Source organism: Nyctereutes procyonoides, unplaced genomic scaffold (genome assembly GCF_905146905.1).
Source record: "Nyctereutes procyonoides isolate TBG_1078 unplaced genomic scaffold, NYPRO_anot_genome, whole genome shotgun sequence".
Lineage (NCBI taxonomy): Eukaryota > Metazoa > Chordata > Mammalia > Carnivora > Canidae > Nyctereutes > Nyctereutes procyonoides.
Window position 1 is genome coordinate 23019931 of NW_026575024.1, and position 13555 is coordinate 23033485.

Genomic DNA, 13555 nt, shown 5'->3' on the forward strand with positions numbered 1-13555 from the left:
AGAGGGAACGGAGAAATGCGCCCATTCGCCTGTTCAGAGAATTCTGAGGCGGGTAGCAATTACAGTTGCAAAAGGTAAGCCGGGAGGGTGGCCTGACCCCACGTGACGCCTTCCTTGCCGCCCCCCCGCTGCCGGAACGTTTCAGTCTCGGAACCTCGGTTCGCGGTCCCGGCGCGAGGGCACTTCCGGTGCCGCACCCCTCTCGCCAGCAAAGAGAACTGCCAAGTCAGTTCCGGCAGAGAGCGAGGTGAGAAGCGCAGGGCGGCGGTCTGTCCCGGGCCCTCCAGGCCCTCCGGCCTGAGGCCGGGGGTGAACTGGGGGGCCCAAGGAGAGGTCAGGAGCTCGGACCTGCAGACACCCAGCGCCCTCGCCGCAGCTGCACACCGGCCAGGCCCACACTTGGCAGCAGTTGTGAGCCTCTCCCCACCCCCACCCCGGCGCCCATGGCTGCGGCCTCTCGGAGCCGGACCTCGCCGGCTGCCCACTCTCCTGGCCCAGCTCTGCGGAGCCTACGCGAAGCCCCCGCCCAGCCAGCCGGGCCGCGGAGCCTTTGGACATCGGGTGTGGCGGGGTGAGAAGAATGGCGGCCGCTCCAACGCCGGGCCGGCCCTTGGGGCCTCCGAGGGCCTGAGAAGGCGGGTCTCCGTGGACGTAAGCTCGGCCGCCCTCGGGCTTTGGCGCCCCACAGACCCGGGCCCTGGGATGACCACTCCGTCCCAGGTGGACGAAACCTCACCTACGGCGAACAGTGGACGGAGGCCCTAACGGCCGGAAGGTGAGCGAAGCTCCCCCCCGCCCCCCGCCCGGGTCGGCGACGGGTGGAACAGTTAATGGGCCAAAGGCGGTTGGTCTTCGTTCTACAGACATTGCTGTCGGAAGATCGAAATGGGAGAATTACGAACCGCGTTTGGCCAATAGGAAGACCACCCTTTGGGAAGATTTACTGGCCGTTTATGGAAGGCCTGTGTATATAATATGAAAAAGCTGCTCTCAACTTACCCCCCAACCTTTTCAAAAGAAAACTTTTGCCGCATCTAGGCCTTCTAGATGTAAAGAGGTTGCCGACATATGATAAAGTAGAGTTAGAAAATCATACGTCATGTAAATGCCTGTTTGGTTTTTTGTTTTGTTTGTTTTTGTTTTTTAAATCATAGAAATGTCTTTTGGAAATGACTTTTTGAAATGGAATTGTTAGATCACTTCTAGAAGCGACATCAGGAGCGGCACACGTTCACGTTTGTGCAGTGGGTAAGAGGACATGAAGTAGACGACCTTGAGGAGGAAGAAAAGAAGGTTCTGTGCCAGACTGGTCATACTTAGAAGACATTTTCACATTATAACCATTGTTTTGTGTGTGCATTTTATTCCTCAACTACTGTGTATATAGTTGACAATGCTAAGTACCTTTGTCAAATATCTAGTCTTTCTAGATGTTCTGAAGTGCCTGATACATGTTAAAAATAGAGGTAGTAAAAATACATTTTGTAAATATCTTCGTTGACATTCATAGGAAATAATGTTTAATTTGCGGGGAATGGCCAAACCACCTCTTTGAATAGTATGTATTGTGTTTGTGCACTGGTTCAAAGGAAGAGGGAGGAGAAGGAAGTGCAAAGAGCTCTGCGGGTGTGTTGAGGGAAGATTAACCATTGTCCTTTATGTTCCTGCATTTTGTTTTACTTAGCTGTGTATATAGTGTATATACTGGACAAATGAGTCCTAATTTTCAACATCTAGTCTTTTCTAGATGTTAAAGAGGTTGCCAGTGTATGACAAAAATAGTAAACTAATATGTTTTGTACATTTTGTGTTAAAATTCTTAGGAAGATTGTCTTCTGAAAATTGGAGCATTATAGCCCACCGGGCTGGTGGAGGAAGAAGGGAAGAGTTAGTCTTAGGCTAGAATGTTCTTATTTTGAAGACACTTTCAGATTATAACTGTTACACGTGTGCAGTTTATTCAAGACTGCTATGTATATAGTGGACACATTAAGTCCTTATTTAAAACATCTAGTCTGTCTAGATGTTTAGAAGTGCCCAACGTATGTTAAATGTAGAGGTAGTAAAATATCACTCTGTAAATATCTTTTTGCTAAAATTCATAGGAAATAACTCTTGGGAGTGGAATCGTTAAACCACCTCTGAGCAGTATATGCTATCATGTATATTCAGTGGTTTGGAGGAGGTGGAAGGGAAAGAATTGCAAAAGGTAATATGCTTGCGTGTTCATACTTGGACATTTTCAGACAAAACCATTTTTTTGTATGGTCTGTGCATTTTATTTTGCTGTGTATATAGTGTATATATAATGGACAAATGAGTCCTAGTTTTGCAACATCTAGTCTCTAGATGTTAAAGAGGTTGCCAATGTATGACAAAGTAGTTAAATTAGCACATTCTGTACACATTGTGTTGAAATTCAAAGGAAAGCTTTTCTTCTGTAAATAACTTTTGGATATGAATTTGTTCAACCACCTTTAAGCATTACACATGTCTGTACTTGTCTACTGGATTAGTGGGGGAGGGAATAGTTTAGGCCAAAATGGTGGTCATATTTAGAAGATACCTCAGATTATACCTGTTGTTAGGTGTGTGCAATTCTATTTAACAGTGCTATGTACATAGTGGACAAGTTAGTTCTTATGTGAAATATCTAGTCTTTCTAGATATTTAGAAATGCTTGATGTATTTAGAAGTAGAGTAACGCTTCTTGTAAATAGCTTTTAAAGACTGATGGGAAATATTATCTATGGAAATAGAATTGCTAAAACCACCTCTCTGAACAGTATACTTGTTCAGTGGTTTGAGGGAGGTGGGAGGGAAGAAATTGCAAAAGATTTTTTGCTAGTGTGTGCTAGGAAATTTCAGCTTATCTGCTATATGTTATGTGCATTCAACTCGACTGTATATATTGTATATATACTGGACAAATAGGTCCTAATTTTATAATATCTAGTCTCTAGATATTAAAGAGGTTGCCAATGTATGACAAAAGTAGAGTTAGTAAACTAACACATTTTGTACACTTTGTGTTAAAATTAATTGAAAGGCTGTCTTCTGAAAAGGACTTGGAGAGATAACATTGTAGTCACATCTCAGTGACATGTGCCTGTCTACTCACCCTCTGGGTTGGCAGTGGAGAGAAGTGAGAAATGAAGGGTTCTAGACTAGAATGTTCCTATGCAGAAGACACTTTCAGATATAACCCATTGTTACATGTGTGTAGTTTATTCAACACTACTATGTATATAGTGGACAAACTTAAGTCCTTATTTGAAACATCTAGCCTTTCTAGATGTTTAGAAGTGCACAAAGTATGTTAAAAGTAGAGGTAGTAAAATAACACATCTTGTAGATAATGCTTTTGTTAAAATTCATATGAAATACTATCTTTTGAAAATGGTATGATCAAAGTGATCAAACCACCTCTCAGAGCAGCACACATTATATATCTGTGCTGGTTCAGGGAGAAGGGAGAAGAAAGTGCAAAGGGCTTTACACCAGTATGTTTATAGTTAGGTGGGATTAACCATTGTCCTGTAGGTCTGCATTTTGTTGTACTTTGCTATGTATATAGTGTATATAAAGGACAAATGAGTCCTAATTTACAACATCTAGTCTTTCTAGATGTTAAAGAGGTTGCCAGTGTATGACAAAAGTAGTAAATACATTGTGTACACTTTGTGTTTAAATTCATAGGAAAGACTATTCTGAAAACTAGAAGTGAAATTGTTAAATCCCCTCTAAGCATTATAGATGCTTATACTTTTCACTAGGTTGATATAGATCAGAAGAGGGAGGGTTAGGCCAGAATGTTCTTTCAGTGCTACTATGTATGTAGTGGGCAAATTTTAAATACTTAACTCGAAACATCTAGTATTTTGGATGTTTGAAAGTGAACAACATGTTAGGAGTAGAGAGTTAAAGTAACAACACCCTTTAGGTATTGTTAATTTACAGGAATGGTTATTTTGGGAATGGAATTGTTAAACCTGATGTCTTGGAGAATATGCTGACTGTTCACTGGGGGACAGGGGCAGGGAAGAAGTGAGAAGAGAAGGGTTCTTTGCCCTTGAGTCTTTAGACTAAAATTCTGTTTAAAAGTAGAGGTAGTAAAATAATCCCTTTATAAATGCCCTTTTGTTAGTTTTTAGGAAGGACTGTTCTGGGAGTGTCTGTTAATCCACTTCTTAGAGCTAGATGTAGTCCTATACTTAGTCGTTAATATGGTGGAGGGAGCAGAGGAGGGGTGAAGGGAAGGGCTTTTTGCTAGTATCTCCACATCTAGAAGACAGTTTTAGGTTATAACCATAGGTCTATATGTGTTTTTATGAAGTACCTGTGTTGTGGAGAAAGTTCGTTATTTTGCAACATCTAAGCTTTTTGGATGTCCTGAGGTGACAATGTATGATAAAATATACAGCTAGTGAATTAACCAATTTATAAGTTTCTCTTTGTTATCATTGATAGGAAAGAAGCATCTTGGACATGAGATTGTTAAGCTGTCTCTGAGAAGTGTCAGAGCTTACTAGGTTGGCAGCAGAGGGGCAGAAGGAAGTATAGAGGGAGAGTTGTATGCGGATGTTTTCATATTTACATTTTAATGATAACGTGTATTAGTCTCTTTGGCTGTACTATAGGAATACATTAAGTGATTCAATGGAAACATACCTCTTTGCTAATTGAATATTATAGATTGGATGATGAATTCTTTTAGAAGCATTATATGTTGTGTACTCTGTTACTTTATGTCTCAGTTTTAATTGAACATTAAGGGAATGCAGTATTTTAATTGTAACTCTGCCAATATCTTTATCTAGAGGCCTGTTGCCATTTTTGTCTTTTATGTTTTTGTCGCCAAGAAAGGCAGGATTACATTTTTTTTTTCCAGATGGAGTTGGTGTAGTGTATTCTTGGTTATCAAAATACTCATAGTTTGGGGACTTTGACATGATAAATATTCATGGTGTGTAAAAGCATGATACATAACTGTACGATCTTACTAAAAATGCTTACTTGTGTAGATAGATACACACACAGGACCTAGAAGTCAAACTGCAAACTGCTTGTGATTATGGATGACTTTGTTCTTTGCTTCTTGTGTTTTTCAGTTTCCTTTTATGCACATATTAACTTTTAGAAAATAAATTTTTAAAAAACCTATATGGAGTCCCTCCACTGCTTGCAAAGCCAGCACTCTCCTGGCAGTACAGTGTCCACACCCTTCAGGTTGAGGCTCTGAGGTATCTGCCACCTTCCTCCATTGCTTAGACATTAGCCCACACCATGCCTAGTTGTCCTTCCAGGTAATCTCACACTTTGGTGATTCCGACTTAGCTCAAGCTATTCCTTCTGCCAACGGTGCCCTTTCCACATTTTTCTCTTAGCAAAATCCTTCATTGCCCAATTCTACTTTTAACTTACATACAGTCTTGCTATGAGAACCTGACACCCTAGAATTAAGACGCCAGAACCAGAAGTTAAGCCCTTAACCTTGCAGCCCCCACTTGTGCCTCATATGTGGAACCCACTTTACCATCATCATTACCCAACAGTACACTGGATTTAATTCATGATGTCTGACACATGGTGGGGGCTTAGGAAATGACTGTTGAATACAAAGGGGACAAAACCTCAGCTTTTCAGATTAGCATGCCATCACTGCTAATAGGCACTCGTTGAGTAGTAGGGGCTCTCTAGGCCATAGCTGACCAAACCAGAGGGTGCAGGTCAGATGTAGCACCACCCAACCCAATCCCAAATCAGGCACAGGAAACATTCTCTACATGGAATACCTGAAGGATTCTTACAACTTTGAGGTGAGGTCTAAGAGGCCAGCCTCCTAATGTGGAAAGGAGCATTTCTAATGTTTCCCTGGGTGCTACTGGTATAAACCAAGTGGGCTTGGAACCAGGGAGGGCAGATAGAGGAGACCCTTCCCCTTGATTTCCCAACTCAGGATCAGGCCTGGATGCCACCTTCTGTTGATGTCCCTGCAAGATAGGTGTTAGATGCCTGAGATGGGCTTCTGGAAGACACCTGTGCACGTGGACTACTGTCCAAGTCTGCAGGCCCCAAATCACCAGAGCTGGGGCTGAAAATGGAAGCTCTCCTCTACGATTTAACGTGGATTCGCCTATCAAGGTTTCCAGAGGAGAAAGGTCCTAAAAACCTTAGAGAAGAGGTAGGTCTCAACCAGTCTTCAGCCTCCAGGGCAAAGCTATCCCTCAGTGGACAGAAGAGGAAATTGGAATCCAGAGGGGACAGGCCCTACTGGGACCACAGCTCATTGCTGGCAATATGTATTGCCAGGGAAAGAGAACTGGATCGGAGTCAAAGGCCTTCATTCTTATCTAAACTCTCTTAACTGGGGAACACTGGCCACCTGATCCCATTTGGGCTTCCACTTCCTCATCGGTAAATGAGGGGTTTGCTCTGGCTAGCTGATGAGGTCTGCTGCTCCAGATCACATGCTGGGTCTTTCAAAGCCATAGACTTAATCAGCACCAGAGTCAGGGCCATTCTCCATTAAAAGGAACCAGGGGTCTTAGAGAAATGGCTAATTCCAGGATTACATTAGAGGTAGTACAAGACCATTCTGGAATATCCTGTTATGGCAGAAAATAAGGAAGTGCTCGGAGAATGAGAAGAGCATGGCAAAAGGATTGCATCAAAATATAGAATGATAGTAACAGGTTCTAACACACTGAATAAAACAGGAAACCACAAGTCTAATACTAATATAAATAATGAAAAGTATGACAAAGGGATATTTACATAGTTTCATATCTCTTCACAAAATCCCTCAATACAGAATATGACATAATCAACAGTGCAAAGGCAGTCTGTGGAATGGAGAACATATTTACAAATCATATATCCGAAAAGGAGTTAATATCTACAATATACCAAGAACACTGACAACAAAGAAAATCAGCCCAATTAAAAAATGAACAAAGAACTTGAATAGGCATTTTTCCAAAAATGATATACAGGGCAGCCCAGGTGGCTCAGTGGTTTAGCGCCGCCTTCAGCCCAGGGCCTGATCCTGGGGACCTGGAATCGAATCCCACGTCGGGCTCCCTGCATAGAGCCTGCTTCTCCCTCTGCCTGTGTCTCTGCCTCTCTCTCTGTGTTTCTGTGAATAAATGAATGAAATCTTAAAAAAAAAAAAAGTTCTAGTGAGTGGAATTGAAAAAAAGATACACAAATGTCCAAAAAGCACATGAAAACTGTTCAACCTCATTAATCATTAGGGAGATGCAAATGAAAACCGCAGTGAAATACCACCTCACGCCCATGAGGATGGCTAGTAAGAAAAACCAGGATAACAAATGTTGTCAATGATGGCAGAAATCAGCACTCTCGTGCACTGTTGGTGGGACTGTGCAATGGTGGCACTGCTGTGTAATACAGGATGACAGTTTCTAAGAAAATCAAAATGAACTACCACGTGATTCCAGCAATCCCATTCTGGATATATGTCCAAGAAAAAACAGCAAGTTCTCAAAGAGCTATCTGCACACCCGTGTTCATAGCAGGACTATTCACAAAAGCCAAGAGGTGAAAGCAACCAAAATCTCCATCAACAGATGACTAAGCAGCAAAATGTGGTATATACATGCATGCAATGAATAGTATTCAGCCTTAAAATGGAAGGAAATCTTATCACAACATGGATGAATCTTGACATGGTGCTAAGGGAAATAAATAAGGCAGTCACAAAAAGACAAATACTGTAAGATTCCACTTATATGAAGTTAACTAAAGTAGTCAAATTCAGAGACAGAAAGTAGAATGGTGGTTACGGGGGTGGGGTGGGGCGGCTGGTGGGAAGGAGAGTAGTTTAATGGGTACTGAAGGGGAAAGAAGAGTAGTTTAATGGGTACGGAGTTTCAAATTTGCAAGATGAAATAGCTCTGGGAGGAGCCTGGGTGGCTCAGTTGGTTAAGCATTTACCTTTGGCTTAGGTCATGATCTCAGGGTCCTGGGATTGAGCCCCACATCAGGCTCCCCACTCAGCAGGGAGTCTGCTTCTCCCTCTTCCTCTGCCCCTCCCCCTACTTCTTCTCTCTCTCTCAAATAAAATCTTTAAAAAAATAGTTCTGAAGGTCTCTTTCACAACAATGTAAATATACTTGAGGTGGCTCAGTGGTTGAGCATCTGCCCTTGACTCAGGTTGTAATCCTGGGGTCCTGGGATTGAGTCCCATGTTAGGTTCCCCACGGGGAGCCTGCTTCTCCCTGTACCTGTGTCTCTGCCTCTCTCTCTCTCTCTCACATGAATAAATAAAATCTGAAAATTAAAAAATAAAAATGGGTTAAAATGGTAAATCTTATTTTTTTACCACGATATATATAATTTTTATTTATTTTTATTTTTAATTTTTATTTATTTATTTTTTAAGATTTTATTTATTTATTCATAGAGATACACAAAGAGAGAGAGAGAGAGAGAGAGAGAGAGAGAGGCAGAGACACAGGCAGAGGGAGAAGCAGGTTCCACGCAGGGAGCCTGATGTGGGACTCGATCCCAGGTCTCCAGGATCACACCCCGGGCTGCAGGCAGCGCCAAACTGCTGTGCCACCAGGGCTGCTCCATATATAATTTTTAAAATAAAAAGGCAGCAATATCAAAAGTGACTTTAAGTGGAGACACCATTTCAATCCAATAATCAAAGTTATCACCAGTAATGGGACAAATCTTGCGCCACCTGATAACACACAATGAGAAGAACACAGCATCAATTCTGTGATTCCTGCCACCAAAGATGCATAACTTAAATCTAATCATGAGAAAACATCAAACCAACCCAAAATGAAAGACTAAAGTAACATCTATACAATCTTCAAAAGTGTCAAGCAACCCATTTTCTTCTTCTGATTTTTTCTTAGGGGTGGGGAGGCTTTAGAAGTTGATGAACAGGGACGCCTGGCTGGCTCAGTGGTTGAGCATCTGCCTTTGGCTCAGGGTATGATCCGGGGGTCCTGGGATGGAGTCCTGCATCAGCCTCCCCCATGGGGAATCTGCTTCTGCCTGTATCTCTGATGAATAAATAAAACTTAAAAAAAAAAGTTGATGAACAGGTTTGGGGGGATAGGGCACAGAACCAAATACATGGAGGGTCAGGGCCTTCCCCCTACCTCCCACACACACAACCCTGGGTTAGGAGGAGGCTTGAAGAACACACACCAGACCCCTCAAATTTTACAAATGATAGCAGTGAAGCTCCAGAAAAGGAAGGGGCCTGGCTGGAAGTCACACAGCACATGTCTAGATGTGCCACTCTTCCACAGCTATGCCCAAAGGGCTAAAGCCCACAGTCTCCAGCAGTCATGAAAACACTGTTCTAGCATTGGTGCTGCTTCTCAGCCACCTAGAAACTACTCATCCCCATTGTCAATTCTGAACCAGAGGTTACAAATTCTGCAACTCAGCATCCTTGTGGTTAAGCCCCTAAAATCCCTGAATAGGGGATCCCTGGGTGGCTCAGCGGTTTCACGCCTTCCTTTGGCCCAGGGCGCGATCCTGGAGTCCCGGGATCGAGTCCCGCGTCGGGCTCCCGGCATGGAGCCTGCTTCTCCCTGTGTCTCTGCCTCTCTCTCTCTCTCTCTCTCTCTCTCTCTCTCTCTATGTCTATCATAAATAAATAAAAATAAATTTAAAGAAATAAAAAATAAAATCCCCAAATAGAAGAAAGTCCTCATGGTAAACTGGCCTCTTGTGCTATGATGGGAGTTGTCAAGTGACCCATGTTATCCTTGAGACTGTCCATAACTGAAGGTAAGGTTTTTTTTCCCATGAGTTATATAAAAGGAATGGAGGATTTAAAGAATGCTTTTGCTTCCAACCTCAAGATGTGATCTTACACACTTCCTATAACAAACTCTGGCAATATCTCCTGTGTTTATTTTTCAAATGGGTTTTTTCATTTTCCCCAAACAGTGGAAGCTGTTAGTGCTGGGGCTATATTTTTGGCTCAAGTGGCCTGGGTGTGCCTCTCCCAAGTATGACTATGCTTTATTTACATATGGAGAATCATTCCAGAGGGCGATTATATTCTCTCAAACACAGTTCCAGGGTTGTGTGTACTGAATTTTGAAAACAGGTGGCTCATTTGGAATAGATGAGTAACGGTGGTGTAACAGCACACACGCTGTGATGCTGCCTGCCTAGGAGGGCACCGGGTGTGAGGAAAGCACATGCATTTCCCAGCACAACCACCTGGTAGCCGAGTGAGTTTGGACAAGGCCTTTGCTACTCAGGCTCCTCATCTGTCAAATGAGGATAATGCCAGGAAATGTTTTCAGGACAGGGATAGCCTCTCTAGAGTGCCTCACACAATGCCTGGCACACACTGGCTGCTCCATACCTGAAACTGGGTCCTTCCCTGGGGTGGTGGATCACTACGGGCTTTCTGAGCCTTGGACCTGTGCCCCGATAGGCAATAAGGAGCACCAAAAGCAGTTTATTGCTAACACTATGCCAAGGGGTGTCATATTTGCTCCCTCTAAACGAGCATCTGCCCCAAGTCACTCATGGTGGCCTTTAGCACTGATTATGAAGACTCAGCCTTCCAAAGCCTTGGTTTCCTATTCCATTGAGGGGGAAAGAGGGTCTCTGGATGGCCAAATTGATATCAAAAAGGTGCTAATAACATTGAACATGTACTGAGCACGTACTATGTACCAGGGACTTCACAAGCATGACCCACGTAGAACTGGGGGCCCATTCTCTGCTTGGTTACTGAACTCAAAGAAACAGCAGTGCCGCATAAAACCATAATTAAGAGCTATTCAAATTTTTACTTGGTTTCTTCAAGAAAATACCAAAAGAAAACATATGTAGAGAAAAGCTTTTTGAAAACCTCTTTATGTTTCTTGTTCTCAAGTTCTTCTATCTGCTAAATGGTGGCTTCAGCAAAAGCTCTGCTCTTCCTCTGCAACCCTCAAGGCTCCCAAAGCCCAGCCCCCACCATCTTCCCTCCCCACATGGTGCCCTTACTTCAGAGTTGTCCTGGTTTACTTCCTCACCTGCCAGTCGCCTAGCAAACATGTTCTACCTCCTGTTCTGGAAGTTTTTTCTCTCACTTCCCAGCAAGTGGGACCTAGGGGTCAGCATGAATAAAATCCTACATCTTGCCGTACATGTACCACCTCTTTTTTCTATCTTTCTTTCTTCTTTAACCTTTTTTCCAGCTCGTGTACTATCTCTTTTAATACTCAACAGCCATTGGGTGGCAGAGCTGGGATCTTAACCCAAAGGTCATCAGACTCTGTCAGATGCGTAGCAAGATGTCTGTTACAGAATAAGCCCGCAATAATTTTCTCACCTGTCCTCTGGTCATGTCATGTCTGCTCAAGAATCTTCAAGGGCTCCTCATTGCCCAGAGTAGGGGTCAGAAAACGATGGCCAACAGGCCAAATCTGGCCTGCCACTTGTTTCTCTAAATAAAGTTTTATTAGAACAGTAAAGCTGCTTTCACCCAACAGAGTTGAATACTTGCAACAGAAACTATATGGCCTGAAAACACCTAAAATAGGGGGATTCCTGGGTGGCTCAGCAGTTCAGCGCTTGCCTTTGGCCCAGGGCATGATCCTGGAGTCCCAGGATCGAATCCCGCTTTGGGCTCCCTGCATGGAGCCTGCTTCTCCCTCTGCCTGTGTCTCTGTCTCTGCCTCTCTCTCTCTCTCTCTCTCTCATGAATAAATAAAATAAATTTTTAAGATTTTATTTATTTATTCATGAGAGAGAGAGAGAGAGAGAGGCAGAGACAGAGACACAGGCAGAGGGAGAAGCGGGCCCGATGTGGGACTCGATCCCTGGTCTCCAGGATCACGCCCTGGGCTGAAGGTGGCGCCAAACCGCTAAGCCACCCAGGCTGCCCAAATAAAATCTTAAAAAAAAAAACACCTAACATATGTATTATTTGATCCTTTATAGAGTTTGCTGACCCCTGGCCTAGAGAATAAGAGGAAACAGAGACTGCCTCTTGTCCTCCTTTGGATCTGCTATGAAGCAATTATAAACAAAAGTAAATAAATTTCAAATGAGTGAACAAGATGTCCATACCATCATCTTGGAGCCACAGCCCTACGTGCAGAGATTCCTAAATATAGTCAGATGCCCCAATTTACCTGGTCCCCAAACAGTGCCACCTCATCCGTGTAGGTCACAGACAGCCCGTTCAGATCTGCTGCAGACATCTCAGACTCCTCAGCCATCTGGAGCCATGAGAGAAGTCAGAGATGGTTAAGCCCACTACTTTGCTACTCGTTTACGTCCACACCCTCTTTCTTTGCTGCACAACATAAAAAGTTTTCTTTTAAATTCAACAGACTTGGTGACTCAGTCAGTTAAGCGGCTGATCCTTGGTTTCAGCTCAGGCCTGAGTTGGACTCCAGGCTCAGCCAGGGAGTCTGCTTGTGGATTCTCCTTCTCCCACTGCTCCTCCCCCTGCTTACGCTCACTCTCTCAAATAAATATTTAAAAAAAATAAACTCAACAAACAAAATTATAATACTGAATATGCTTTCCACTATACTCACCTCTCCTGAAGACCATCGATCTTGTCCAATTTGCTCACTTTGCCACTGGGGAAACAGGTGCAGGAACAGGACTCCAGGAGCTCAAGGGGGTCCAACAGCATAGAAACAGAGCCAGACTCTCCAGGGCTCCGGTGTTCCTCCTAACCTGCTCCTTGTAGGGTAGGTGAATGTGTAGGTCAGGAGTGATGGGTAGAGGACGGCTCCTGTCTTTCCTGGTAGCCCCAGGCCAGGCTCATATGGTGTTGTGGCCTCTACCAGGCCCCCCTGGTGTTCCCAAACCTAAACTATGAAATTTCCTAAAGGAGAGAGGTGATTTGGCCCAGTGCTACCAGAGTCGGCCCAGGACACTAACAGGCAGCCATAGATTTGGGAGAGCCCTCGGTAAGTCCAACCCACCATCTCCTTATCTCTGGCCTGCCTCCTCTCTCTCAGGCTGCTGGCTCCCCATCCTTGCCACCAGGATACCTGCTCCTGTCACACTGCCCATCAGTCTCTCTAGTTCCTTATGCCTCCCCCAAGCCCCTCCCACCCATCAAGCCTTCTCCAGTCTCTGGCAACGCCCTGCCAGAGGGGCTTGATGAGCCCTGGCAAACCAGCAGCCTGTAGGCCCAACACAGCCCACGTAAATGTTTTGTTTGCCTAACACAGTATTTCAAAAACAATTTGAATTAGTTACTTACATTTAAAAACCAGTAGGAATCATCTAAAATATTGGGTTTCTTAGTTCCCTTGAAAAATCTAAGACTGGCAGTACCAGGCCTGCATTATTTCCTGGCATGGCATCAATTGAGGATACAGAGCAGCTGTTCCATCTGGATGGCGAATGTGTGTACCAGTCCTCACCGTTGCCTGTTGCCTGCCCAGTCCTCCTGATGCACTCTTTTAGATGACCAGCGTGGCCTCTGGGAGGCATTTGAGTTTGTAACCCCAGTCTTGCTCACTTTGATCAGAGCCCCTCCATATCTTCCACCCATCTCACCAGATAAGACCCTCCCACCCTGGGACAC

At 44.0% G+C, this 13555-nt stretch overlaps 1 long non-coding RNA gene across 1 annotated transcript; it reads right to left on the reverse strand.

Annotated features, from left to right (window-relative positions):
• Positions 1-6778: 6778 nt before the first annotated feature.
• On the reverse strand, positions 6779-13030 carry LOC129496340 (uncharacterized). Its single transcript, XR_008661711.1, has 3 exons — positions 12549-13030; positions 12138-12224; positions 6779-7138 (listed from the first exon to the last, which is right to left on the reverse strand). It is a non-coding gene; the product is annotated as an uncharacterized LOC129496340 (long non-coding RNA).
• Between the last annotated feature and the right edge of the window lie 525 nt (positions 13031-13555).